We start from the raw sequence: 14,580 nt of genomic DNA on the forward strand, positions 1-14,580 counted from the left end.
GTTTACAATGTGGTGAAAGTAATGCCTCTAATGACTGCAAGAGTCACGTGAACCCATTTCACACCGAATATTTTCTTACGCGCACGAGTCCAGATATGCATCACACTTGCGAGAATCAATCTTAATTGATTAATGCATCGTTATGACGTCACTGAACCTGATATAATTTCATCATTTGCACATGGTCAATTGATTTTGCGTGACCTTGCATGTTCTCCTTTAAATAGAATACATTACACGCAATTATTTCTCATAGCTCTCATAATACTGGGCAGATGTGTTTCTTAAATGAAACTGTTTTAACACTGCTAATGATGCTATATTGGAGGAGAGGATGATAATGTGATGGTTGTTTTATCGTTAAATAGCTATTTGACACCCTCTCCGACAAGTATGATTTCTCTGGGCTGCACGATTTCACAGGAAGTTGACACCGTTGACCAAATTGGAACCTTTTATTGTCTGGTGTGGCTCACACCGAACACTCCAATTTATCCTTTTATAAAATGGAAATTTCACAACATTTATATACTGTATTACATTGTATTATATTCACACCATACATACAATATACATGTTTAACCAACTATGTGTCCAGATGTGTGCATTGTGAATCTACTGCTCATGGTAATGCTTTCTGCTATCAGGAGAAGGCTTACCATATTGCCTAATTCCAGGTGCAAATTGTTTCCAAGAAGGTAGATGTCCGTCACGTGGCTTCCAAGTGTGGATCTAAGGACAACATTACTCACAAACCAGGTGGGTCCATCCGCACCGGCTTCCTCGTGTCACTCTGCTGCCACCTACAAGCTGATTCGCAACTTTCCACACCTACGTTTTTTTTTCTCAAAATGGTCGGCGCAAACGTTGCATTGTTGTTTATATGACTCAATTGGGATTGCACACAGCAGCAGCAATCATCGCCTCCTACTGGCAGACTAATGCCTCCTTGTAGGTCAGGTGCCGAGTCTCCCTTGTGCCCACCGGAACAGCTGTCACTACGTGTACCCTTTCATATGTTTGAAATATAATGTAAGGTGTTGTGAGAATTCCTGGCGTAGAGGGTGCTTTTCTCAAAAACAAATCATTATCATCATTTGGGTTGGGTTGGGTTTTTTGTTTGCCAAGGGGTGCAGTTGGTTAATTTTCCCAATGATGCTACTCTTTGGATTTCCAGTCGCAACAAAGCAGGCATCGCGTGAAGAGGAATTACATTGCAGTTGCGAGAATAATGTCTTGTCGCGAGCAGCTATTCACTCAGCTAGAATAGAACATCTTTTTGGTTCTTTCGGTAAAGTCACGTAGAATGGAAATAATAAAATAATAAAATAATAAAACATTTACATAATAAAATAATTCTGACGACGTTTCGGCCACAACGCAAGCAGCCGTCCTCAGTCTCATTCAGACTGTCTACTCGACAGACCTGCTCTCCACCTGAGGACGGCTGCTTGTGTTGTGGCCGAAACGTCGTGAGAATTATTTTATTGTTTTATTATTTTATTATTTCCATTCTACGTGACTTTACCGAAAGAACCAAGAAGATGAATCCCTGCAGTCACGAAAGCTTTACATCGAAATCTAGAATAGAACAGTCAGCAAATCCCTGCTTTTCTTCTCTTATATATTGATATCCTGTCAATACTGGTATATATAGCTTGGGTAAGATCAACCTGAGTACGAATACTAATGCCAGGATGACATTCTCCTATAGTGATTGCTGCATTGGTAAATATCATCTCACCTCGATGCACTTAAAGCCCCTACAGCCGAAAATGTCAAAACTCATTGAATTTCAATTCAGAAACGTTTGAGGGGAGTTTCTAGATACTCTCGTACATTGCATTACCCCCTCCCCCCACCAGGACTCGAGGCAACCTCACGCATGCTTTTGTGTTTATCTAATCTCAACACTCCTCCGCATAAAGACGCACGCCGTGGTGTGGTGGGGCACTTATTTTAAGAGTGCCCTTTAAAGAGGAAAGGGGGTATATTGCCAATCACAGGCAGTCACTTTGTCTACGGTGCCATACTCACTTAAACATTTTTCTTTTTTGCAGAGGAACATTGTCACGGCAGCACACTGGCGATGCACGCTCCGGAGGGTTGACTCGTTTTTTTATCCACACTGCTGTGACTGCAGAGGGCCAGCCAGGGATGTGCTGTTGTCAAGCCGTATTACGTCCTCAGCCATCTGTGGTTCACTCTGAGATATGTGAGCTACACAATTAAATAAATAATCCCTTCAACACCAACGGGATTTTGTGTGTATGTCTGTGTGACAGGTGGAGGGAATATTCAAATTGTCAGCAAGAAGCTGGATTTCAGCGAGAAGGCTCAATCCAAAGTAGGCTCCCTGGACAATGCAGATCATGTTCCAGGAGGCGGTAATGTTAAGGTGAATGTCCCATGGATGTGTGAGTGTGCTGCCTAGTGCCTTGGCAGGTGTTTTACACATTCACATCATCGTCACCAGCTATTGTCTATCCACTGCAGGACGAAGCCCTTCCTATGCCGTCACCATTTGTCATGATCCAATGCTGCTTTCATCTATCTTACGCCTGAAAATGAATATATTTATTCGTTCCCTCTTCAGGGGTGGTGGGGGAGGCGGTACACGTTATCTCCTTTGGATGCCATTCCATCACCAATCCCACTCATGGCCATGAACCCATTTAGTGATGTGTCCTGCCCAAGACCACTTACTTTTCTTGAGTGTCAATATGATGTCTCTGGTCTGTGTTTGTTGTCTGATCCACGTGATCACTTTTCTGTTTCTTGTGTCAACGTATGTTGAACGTGTTTCACACCGTACGTAGCTAAGCCTGCTAATTGGAGGTGTAAATCCAAGCACTCATCTCTCCACTCTGCTTCGTGTACTTTTCAGCTTTTAATCTATAGCCTCTGTCAGTGGCCGTGTTTGTGATCCATGATCAGATCTGAAAATTTGCACTGATGGAACATTTTCTTCTTCAGATGCCTTGTTCTGCTCATATTCATAATCTATATTTAGACTGGAGGAGGAATCCGATGAGCTATGAAGCTCTTTTCCACAGATGTCTGGTATGGGCGGCTCAGGACCAGCATCAACTTTCTAAAGACACTTTTTCCTGCTATTGTTCCCTATTTCACTGATGTGATGCCCAATGTATGCACATGCTGCTGTGTTCTCAAGTTGTATTCGGACCACAGTTAATTTGTATTGTTTAGAAAACTTGTTTTACACTAAGTTAGATTTGCCAATATTTAAGTCCAACCTTGCAGCGTTCTTCGTGAATTTCTTCAATACCTCTCGTAAGTGAATTTCGCTGAGTTGGCTAAAACTTTTTCCATTTACGTTTCAGCCTAACTCTCCAATGTATTGCTTAGAAAGACATATTCAAAAATTGCTCTAAAAAAATCTTGGTGAGAGCGTATCTCCTTGCTTGACCCCTGTTTTGATTTGTATTTTGCAATTCTCTACCGCGCAAATCAAACTTGCCAAATTTGAAAATTACCCGCAAATTATAAATAGCAATTATCGCCCCCTACTGGCAAATGAGACTATTCCTGTCTCCTGAGTTCTCGACTGGTTAAATAAAATTAATTTGAAGCCTAAAACTCAATAGCAATGCTAGATTTGAAGCTTTCGTGACTGCAAGGATTCATATTCTTAGGTTTTTTCGGTAAAGTCACGTAGGTAAAAACATCAAAATTACAGAAAAAACCTAAGAATATCAATAGCAATGCCTTCTTTGTAAAATCTTTGACGATTGCTTCGGTTTCCACTGAATCGAATGCTTTTTTTTATATAAACAATGAAAACCAGGCACGATTGTATTTGAAATTAATTTGTCTTTTCAAACACTTGATTTATGTTGTGTACACGGTCACTGATGGGAAATCCTTTCCGAAATCCAGTTTGCTTACATGCTTTATTTGGTCTCTAAAACGTCCACAATCGGTTCCCTGGGATATACCAAAACACTTTCTGCCAGTCTACATGGCCAACCTGACACACTTGTCTTCCAGGTGTCTACCAGGTAGATGACATCTCCATCTCCTTCACATCCCTTTCTCCCCACCAGATCGAGTCGCAGAAGCTGAGTTTCCGCGAAACAGCCAAGTCTCGCACGAACTACGGAAATTCTTCCCACTCGCCCACGACATCAGGAGGCCCCTCGGGACGCATGAGCAAGGTGTCGTCCACGGGCAGCCTGAGCCAGGACGCTTCCCCTGAGCCATGCGACGCACAGGAGCAGCAGAACCACCAACAGAGCCAGCAGCAGCAGCTGTCCACTGACATCACCGAGGCACTGACCGGGCAGGGGTTGTAGGGTGGACACACGCAAGCACTTCGCGGGTCGGAAGTGGCAGCAGGGGCTAAAGGGTCACAGCACCTCCAAACTCCCCCCCCCACCCCCTCCTCCGCCCCAGCACGCACACATGCATGCTAGCTCCCGTTAACGTGACGCACGTTAACGGGAGCTCTCCTGAGACAGACACCTGTGCACGCGCGTCTGTGTGTGTGTGCGGACACGCGCACACCACGTTCGTACCCACACGAGCACGCAGACCCTGTACGTGTCCACCGTTACGTGCTCTCATACCTGCCCGCACGAGCCCATGCAGCACAGCATCCAGTTTCACCGGAATGTGCCCGGCCAGACCCGATATGCCCCCGCATCCTTCAATCAAGCAGGAGAGGCAGGGTGTGCTGCATCTGCAACCACTCTGGCTGGCACCATTGGTTGTGAACACACAACACAACACGCAACGTGCACGGCTGAGGAGCTTCTAATAACTGCACCCCCCCCCTCACTCCCGATCCATTGCCACATCTGTGTTATTACGCTGCACGCAGTTTTGACATTCTGTAAAAGATAATGTTGCTTTGATAGCCTTTAGGAATACCTCGATATTTCTAAATGAAATGGCCGTTGTAAATGACCCAAAAGAGCTGGCAGAGTATGAATACGTTATTACGTGTGGTATTTCTGTAACAGTAATTTCAGTGTTTTCCGAAACACGTACAAGTACATGCTACCAGAAAAATAATCGCACACGATTGGCTGCAAAACCCATCTAATATATAGTACATATATATAACCTAATACATCTCGGTGGTGAAACACAACACACGAAATCTCGCTTGCAAGTGCCATCCATGGGGCCGAGATACAGGTCACGCTGCGGGCACGTCTGGCTCCCACGCACTGGCTGGCTGGCTGGCGAGTGGCCGCGATGAGACTGTGGTGGGGTCGATGGTCTGGCTGGGTGAGGCCGAGCGATGTCTGCACACCGAGCACGGTTTTCGTCTCACGGCACGTCTTCCGACGGACCTGCCGTGCCGTTGAACTCACTCGTAGTTGAAACGAATGCTGCAATGTCCTGCAACCTTGGCAGTTAATCTCCCACACGTCAATCTGGCTATTGCTTGTGTTTAATACTTTTGAATATTTATTACATCCTAAATGTTCTCTATCGTAGCTGGAGTAGTTCTAGGGTAATGTTCATATTGCCATGCATTTTAACATCTTGGAAAGTTTAAGGTGTTACATTTTCAGTAGTTCGTTTTAGGTGTAAAACTACTTTTAACTGTCAACGAGTCAGGAATGAGGAATGAGACGGTGGTTATTTATTGCCGTGGCATTGCCGGCTTACTGGTAGACAGCGCCACGAGGGATATGTCCAGACGGCAAATTTAACATAGTATTGTAATGATGGTGTTGACAAAAAATATTTATCCAAGAACATTTTGCATGACCAATGGCTTGTAGCGTATACGAGCGTTGCAAGTTTTCGGGAATTACATTGCAGTATGTTAGCTGTAATGTCGACCACATTACACACGTGTCAAACGGGAATCCATTATCCCTGACAAGAGCACACTTTTGCCATTCAGCACAATGCAGAGGAAACACGATTGCGGGTCAGAGTAATGTTGACGTTAGGATTACGATGGCAGTGTTGCTGTTGGTAATGATGGGTGTGTGATAGTGAAGGTGATGGCGGCGTTACGTTTAGGATTTTGATGGAAGTGGCAATGCTGTTTGTGAACGACAGAGGCATAAACGATGGCTTTGGTATTAGATGATATTGGGAATGATTGTTAGTTATAAATGTAAGACAATAGCATTGGGCCTAAATAGTGCCAATCTTTGTTAGTATCGGTGGTTTGGTGTTCACTTGAAGGGATATGTATGTATGTTGTGAAAGCAGCAGGGCTCCAGATATGACACCTCGGCAGCCGAGGAGACCGCATGAGTCAGAAGGAATTCGAGAGTCAAGTGGGACTACCTAGCTCTGTGTATTTCACAGATTTCATGCGGACCTCGAACAACTCCTCGGTACGCCTGGTATCATCGATGCGTCTGGCATCATCGATACGTATGGTTTCGTCGATACGTCTGGTATCGTCGGAGTTCCCTGTGCTGAACTCTGCAAAGCAGTGTTGTGTTGAAGGCCGGCCGAAAGACGTCCGTAGAAGCATTAACTTCTGATAAAATTACTGTAACCGGACTGTTTTTGGAAATAAATGCTGACTCCATCTTGTTCTGACAGTCATATTTCTGGCTTGTCAGTAGCCCATTGTGCGTATGTGCGTGCACGCGTACGTACGCACACATACACACACATTCACCCGATTACAGGGGTTATCTGTCTTGACTGAGACTTGAATGGTATTAACTCGCCCTGGTAATTTATTTTCAACCGTGTCTACACATTTTAAGTAAAACACGAGTATGTAACTTTTTTTTTTACTACCAACATCTATATACGAAGAATATGTACACAATAGCAACTGTTTAAAATATAACGAATGCCACTAATTACGTACTGTCAACGTAGAGTTATAAACGCTGACATTTCCCATCAATGGTAAGTCTCAATGATTTTCTCTCAAAGTTTTCATTCTTTTGCAACGTTAAACACGTGCCGATTGCGGTCGTGACAACAAAAGCTCGGATCACATTTTTTCCAAAGTAAAATGCTTCTGCAGATGCCCATTGATCTCCAAAAATAACTTTCTCGTGGACTTTTTTCCCATAACCCTGCAGTGGGCTCCCCCTCTGGACGATAGCTCGGCCCAAACTCCAGCCATAGCTTGGATGGTGGAAGGTGGCTATAGGTTTGAGTCTGCCTCTTCCCCCATCGCGAAGTTGACGTTGCACAAGTCTGGAGTCAAACGCTGGGTTTTGTGGCCGTTGGAAAATGTGGAGATGGATTAATTCTTTAGCTCCAACTCGGAGATCACCATCTTTTGCCGCCGGGTGTCAGATCGGCGAATGTGCGCAACAATAATAGTCGCGTTGGAGGCGGAATGAATTAGCCTAGCATGGAACGCTTGAGATTATTAAAGAGTTTCTGTCTTATACATTTTATTGGCGGTTTTTATTAGTCATTAAGCTCAACAAATTGAGATGACAATTATGTTTAATTGCATCTTTTGCTTTGCAGACTGTTGTGAATGGAATTAATTGCTCATCTACGTAAAAACCGATGGTGTCAAAACATTTTCATGTTCAAACATTTTCCGAATGTTTTTAGTAGTCAGATTGGCCAGCTTCATATATTGACCTATCGTGAGCTCGGTGACTTGTTGAGTTGTTATACGCTTACAGATCAGTCTGTTTCTCACCCTTTGTAAACCGTTAGGAATAGAAATAAAACATCTGCCAAAATCTTACAAGTAATAAGACACCAAAATATTGTTTTTTTTCCAGCAAAGAGCATTGAACAACAATGACATGCACCTCTGGGTAATTTTTTTTGTTATGTTAAGCCATGTACTTTGTGCCCAATGTGTTGTATTGCAGCTGTCAGTGCTATTTTGAGTTGTGTTTAGATGCTATTCCTTGGGAAAAATATAAACTTAAAAATATATATTTTTCCACCGTTTCAATGATTCGACGTCAACAGCAAACGCTCTACATTTTATTTTATGTCAACAGCAAAACTCTACAAGGTGAGTAATGCATTTGGTCAATAATCACATCAAACTCTTTTATACTAGCCTTTTGCCCGTCCAAGGACAGGAGCATTTCAGTAAATCTGAAACTTGCAAGCGAAAAGCAGACCGCGACGTGATATTCATTGCATCATTTCGTGTGCAATTTGTGAGGCCGCGGTGACACAGACTTATTTGATGTAAAGGTGATAATCCCTTGTTCATCATGACGTCCTTTTTACTTCGATGTCTCAATAGCGTCACGGAGATCGCGTGACGTGAGGGTTCTGCCTTTGTCGTGAGGGTTGTAAGTTGACGCTGAGGAGGGGGGAGGAGGCGCCTCGCCACCCCATGTGGAGTGACGTCACCCGCTAATTATTATTAATGGTGGGGGGGGGGGGGGTCCATTTGGAAGACGTCACTTCTTCATGATTATTAATGAGGGAGGGGGGGGGGGTGCTACATGTGGAGTGACGTCACCCGCCCATGATTATTAATTAGTGGGAGGGGGTCCATGTGGAGGACGTCACCTGTTCATGAGTATTAATGAGGGGGGCTGGCCGATGTGGAGTGACGTCACGCGCGGGACACACAGACATTATTGGCTCATTATAGTAGTACATTTTACTCCGTCGGGTCCAGCTCAGAGGGACATTTATTAGCAGACGAGTTGAACAGTGCACGTTATAAATAGTGGATAGGCCCTTGAGGGATCCTCCTATCCATTAATTATTAAAATCAAATGCGTTTTTGGTTAATGTGATTTTGGAAGTCAAAGGAACCCCCTCAAATGTCTTGGTATTTTTTTCCCCCCACGAATGTTCCATATAATAATACAATTATTTACAGCATAAATCAAAGCAGTCCACTCCAGTGGACTCGATGCATGAGAGGGTCATTGTAATTTCCCAGCCTTTTGTGGGATTCTGATGGAGTTGTTACAGAATGGAATATTGAGTCACTATCCACAGATATTCGTAAAACAATTGGAATTGGAGTTCAAAGTACCAAAACAAAGGTTAATGCATTTGAATTGGCGGAAAGTAAAGGTGCAGCCCGACAATTGAATATGTTAACACCCTCGCCTGGTATACAATATGTCGTGGGTTCGATCCCGACCCTGACACCTGCTCTAGATTTGGAGTTCGCATGCCTCTCTCCAAGTAGTTATGTGGATTTTTCTTCGGGTCCTCTGATTTTCCCCTCCACATTTAGAAATATACCTTTAAAGTACTGTATTTGGCTGATATTAATTTCCACATGGCGATAAGCCACTTCGTTGAGCTATCATATGTGTCCAGGTCGCTTCTGAAAAAGAGCTATATAGCTCAGTGGCCCTTGGTAAAATAAAAAGAAATTGTTCAGTTTAATTGGTCGCTCACGCCACTGCTGGCAGAAGGACCTCAACTCGAGGGAGCTCTAGAGAGCCCCTCTAGAGTGTACTTTGGCCGACTGGTCCACGTTGGCCACACTTCAAACAGGTTAGAGCAGGGGTCGGCAACCAAAATAACAAGAAGAGCCATTTCTTTCCAATTCGGTACAAAATTCAGTATTTCAAGAGCCGCAATGCTTCTGAGTACATACTGTACATACGTACATATCGTCAAGAAGCAGCCCGTAAAGAGCCGCATGCGGCTCCGGAGCCGTAGGTTGTCGACCCCTGGGTTAGAGTAAGCACACTCTGCCACACCACTCATAACCTGGACCCATGTATACTGCCGGATGGACAGAGGCGGATCAATTCAAGAAACACGCCCATTGCTTCAACTGCCCCAACAGGAGGTCGAACTGGAAACTTCTGTACAACAAGTCCAGAGTGCTGATGATGATCATTACATCACAAATAGTTGAAAAGCCGAGGTTTCTGAGATGCAAGAAAAGTCTGCTTTTACAAACAGCCACTGCCATGCTCCATGATGTCAACCGCATCTTGTGATTTGACCACTCCCAGGTAACCTTCACAATTCCTGTTTTACAACAATGAAATCAATGCCGGAGAAAAAAGGCCACATATACAACCACGTAGGTCAGTTTTGACCAATCAATCGATGCCAATAATTACATTAACACAATGGGTTAGGCTAACCAAAAATAGACTATCAGCAATCAGTTATTCAAAGCCCATTCAATTTACAGACTAGGAAGATGGGCCAGTACGGAAATTATCGATGTCTACATTGGGAAACCAGATGTTACGTGAAACAATTGACACCCATGAAGATAAACCAGAGCCACGGAATGAGCTTAAAACAATGCTACTGCAGCAATAGGGCCAACATTGATCTGATGTGCTATTTTGCCTGTATCAATGCATCCAAGCAGTAATATCTTGTGACACTTAATGGGTGGCATTCTCACAGCAACCGAAGAGAACTTAAGCTCACCCGTGAAACGTGTATAGAACATGCTATGTGGGTCTACAGTGTAGGTTTTCGTGGTTGTGTTATACAGCCCTGCTGTGTGTTTCGACTGTACCACGTGTTGTTGAGCATGCTGTATGATGTTTCGCTCCGTGTACTCTGAGCTTTCTTCAGGAAATGAAACTCAATTTCGTCCAATGGCACTCGAGTTTCTTTGGTGAACTGATTTTCAGTTCCAGCACGTTGAGTGAAACGTCATACGCTGAACAACACGCAATACGATCCGATAACACATATGACAGCAATGTTATACAGTGCTGTGATGCACCCCTGAGCGCCCACCTTTACTAACTTCAAAGGTGCCACTTCTCTGCTCATATGAAATACATCGGTCATAGAGGGCGCCACAGTGGCAAGCTGTCATCTCCCTCGCCTGGTACGCAGGAAGACATAGGTTCAATCCTGACCTTGACGATGCTTGCGCATATTTGAAGTTCTAAGTTTAAACCATCGGGGGTTTGACGGCAGCACGATGAACAACACTGCCCCGACGACTCCTCATTCTGTGTCAAGGCTGACCATGTATAACGTCTCTGTCCCATCTCATGAGATACCCGAACAGCCTTCACATTCATCACTGCGCATTCCTTCCCGACAGGGACGTTCACTGGGCATGTCCCTCCCCCCGCCACCCCATCCGTGCGTCCCAAGAGAGCACAAAGCAAGTCTCAGTGGTTTGCCTCCGAGACATCTGCACGTCGAGAAATCTCGAGTGGATAATATAATTTGTATCGCGAACGTCGCCAAGGTGTTGCGTTCACGTGTTAGGGCCACGTCTATTCCATCGTCGAATAGAAAAGAGGAAATATTTGGTGAATTTTTGGTCGAAAAAAAGGCAACCTACATCATATTCCCAATTATTTTTGTAATTTTTTACTGAAATATAAATTGTGTCAATTGTAATACCGCACAGTAGTATATGGTACATTAGTACAATATTACAATGGCTGTCATGCAGTACCGTATACCAATGTATTACAAAACCAATGAAACATTGTAATTTTTTTAACAAGCATTCACAGTATTTTTGCAATAACAAAATACGAATTCATACACGTAAATATTCAATACGATTGAATGTCTTTGATTAATTTATTTTTAGAAAAAACACAATACTTCCTCAATGTGTACACCAAAACAACCAGCCAATTGTGTCCACGTTTGAATGTAATACAGGTAGGAAGGAACAACAGGTTCCACACTTCTTCTAGGTTCTTTCGGTAAAGTCACGTAGAAGGGAAGTAATAAAATAATAAAACATAAAATAATTCTCACGTTTCGAACCACAACGCAAGCAGCCGCCCTCAGGTGAAGACCAGGTCTGTCGGGGAGACAGTGTCATTCAGACGCGTCATTCAGACGCTGTCTCCCCGACAGACCTGGTCTTCACCTGCGGACGGCTGCTTGCGTTGTGGCCGAAACGTCGTGAGAATTGTATTTTATTATGTTTTATTTTTATTATTTTATTACTTCCCTTCTACGTGACTTTACCGAAAGAACCAAGAAGATGAATCCCTGCAGTCACTAAAGATTTAAATCGAAAGGTTCCACACTGCCCACCAGGGATTATTTGTCTATCGTGCATACCATGGCTCCCCCCCACCAGAGCCCTCCCATTGGCTCGGGGGCGCCGAATATAATTATTTAATTAATCGAGTTGGCGGGGTTTCGCCGACCAATGGGAGCGGTGGGTTGGGGTTGGTAGAGGGAGGGGGGTTCGTGGTGGGGGGGGGCACCGCTGCGACTCGGGCCAATGAGTAGCCTTAAGGTGATTCAGTTTGTCCAAAAAAGCAAATGTATTCCTTGTAAAAGATCAAACAAATTAATGCATTTCTAGGTTAACATGAGCATATAAATTAACCCCCCTCCCCCTATAAAAAAAATACTTTACCGAGTATTATATGACAATGCATATTACAGGTAGGAACAACAGGTTCCACACTGCCCACCAGGGATTATTTGTCTGTCTGTCGTGCATATTTGTCTGTCGTGCACGAACGTGCTGTCCAACCAAGTTCCTACCTGCCCGCTCCGAAGGAACGTGTTTAAGGGCTCGTGCCATGAAGAGGCCCATGACATGAAAACCACAACTCGCACACCATGTCAAAGGCGATCGCCAGCCTGTGATGAAGCTCTGAGAATGCGTGTCATGCTTTTAATGACCAAAAGCGCACAGCACTACTTTCAGGCCCTCGGGGGAATGTCGTGAAGAAAAAAAATGTACCCGTAAAAACAAAGTTTTTCACTATAAATCCTTTATATGCGTGGCGGCTCGAGTCCTCTCGTCCTCTGGCTTGAGATGGCTGCCACCTATGGGTCAGATGATTGCCTGCCACCATTAAGCAATTGGTAATTAAATATAATTTTTTTCCTAAAAAGTGTAAAATTTTGGGAAAAATTTTCACGAAAATAAATTGTCACGCACAACGAGTCTGTGTGCAAAATGTCAGCTCGATTGGATCACGGGAAGTGGGTTAAAAACGACCAAAATATTTGCATGGTCGTAAGCGTGCAAGCAAGCAAGCAAGTGAACTTAATATAAAGGATTTAAAAATCGCGTCGCTCCACCGTGTGATATTGGGGTGGTTTTCACACTGTAAAATTCTGACTTAAAACTTTCGTGACTGCAGGAATTCATATTCTTTGGTTCTTTCGCTAAAGTCACATAGATAGAAAAATAATTTTTCAAACAAAGTGAATAATTTTTTTTTTTACTAATGTAGACTGTAGCCTGGCTCGTAATCGGAGTGAGTGTACTGGCAATCTATAATGTGGACTGTCGTCTGGTTATTAAGTTTGGTGAGTACTGGCAGTCTATAATGTGGACTGTAGCCTGGTTATTAAGTTTGGTGAGTGTACTGGTAGTCTATAATGTTGACTTTAGCAATGGTTATTAAGCTGGGTGAGTGTACTGGCAGTCTATAATGTCGACTGTAGCCTGGTTTTAAGCTGGTGTGCGTATTGGCAGTCTATAATGTAGACTGTAGCAATAGTTATTAAACTGAGTGAGCGTACTGGCAGTCGATAATGTAGACTTATTATTGGTTTTCAGTAATAAAAAATAAAATAAAAACCACGACGTTTCGAAGGCAAAACAAGCGGTCGTCATCAGTAAAAGGGGTGTAAGCCTTTAAAGGCAAACTATTTATAAAGGTTTAGAGATGGACGTAGCCCAAGTGTGTCAGCAGCATGGGCAGGGCAGCTAATGTTAGTGTAGGAGAAAAGACAAACAACTACACCAATCAAAGGGCCGCCAGGCAATCATTGCACCTCCTCGCTCCACACACCCACACTGCTGACGGTGGAGGTTGACAAGAAAAAACACAAATCAAGTCATGACCCAAAGATGGTGATGACATCTTTCCAATGCTTGCGGAGTTTATAACCATCCTCGCGGTTGAAATTGTCTCTATATATGGACGGCTTCATGAACGAATCTTTGTTGATAGTCAGTAGGCTTGCAAATTACCATCGAATTAGAAATATCAATTTCTTGCGAGCCAGCCGTATTAAAATAATGATCAGCCATGGCATAAGTATTGGTCCTACCGTGTTTCAAATCTGCCTTGTGCTCACAAACACGGTCCGAGACATTTCGATTTAAAGCTTTCGTGACTGCAGGGATTCATCTTCTTGGTTCTTTCGGTAAAGTCACGTAGAAGGGAAGTCCGAGACATGTCGCTTAGTTTCCCCAATATAACTACTGTCGCAGATACAGCTTAGTTTGTAGACGCCGAGATATTGCATGTCAGGAATCTTGTCCTTCACAGATGGGATCAGATCACGAATTTTATGTACTGTGTTAAATTGGACCTGGATCTTGTGTTAATGATTTTGGAAATCTGTATGGTTACCCCTGCTATGTATGGCAAGGTGCTGGTTTTGATCGGATCCTCAGATGACTCCTTCCTCACGGTTGGGGTGATGGCTTTGCGGATTGTGTAGTCAGAATATCAATTCGCCTTGATAGCTTGGCGTACGTGTTTGAGTTCATTGGTTAGGTGTTCATGGTCGGACACACATTGAGCTCTATGGTGTAGCATTCAACTGTGTCAACCTCCAACAACCTCTGGTGCCGACTGCGTTTTGTATTTTAAACTTCTTTCCCACAGTACGTAGAAAACCGTGCTAATCGCAGCGTTACAAAGTGGATTTGTAAACATAATTGGACCTTTTGCTCAAGGTCAGTGGAGGTGAACACCGCCCTAGTGATCACTTGATAAAACAGTT

The 14,580-nt window shown here is 43.7% G+C and overlaps 1 protein-coding gene across 5 annotated transcripts in view; it reads left to right on the top strand.

Moving 5' to 3' along the window:
* Window positions 1-2,378, top strand: part of LOC133345225 (transcriptional regulatory protein AlgP-like) — a 61,729-nt gene extending 59,351 nt beyond the window's left edge. For all 5 annotated transcript variants that reach the window (XM_061555803.1, XM_061555799.1, XM_061555801.1 and 2 more), the window contains 2 exons: window positions 678-759; window positions 2,286-2,378. The gene's annotated coding sequence lies outside the window, so the exon portion shown is untranslated. The remainder of the gene's footprint in view (window positions 1-677; window positions 760-2,285) is intronic.
* The last annotated feature ends 12,202 nt before the right edge of the window (window positions 2,379-14,580 follow it).

This window comes from Lethenteron reissneri, chromosome 21 (genome assembly GCF_015708825.2).
Source record: "Lethenteron reissneri isolate LAM-NWPU_2019-01 chromosome 21, ASM1570882v1, whole genome shotgun sequence".
In the NCBI taxonomy this organism is placed as follows: Eukaryota; Metazoa; Chordata; class Hyperoartia; order Petromyzontiformes; family Petromyzontidae; genus Lethenteron; species Lethenteron reissneri.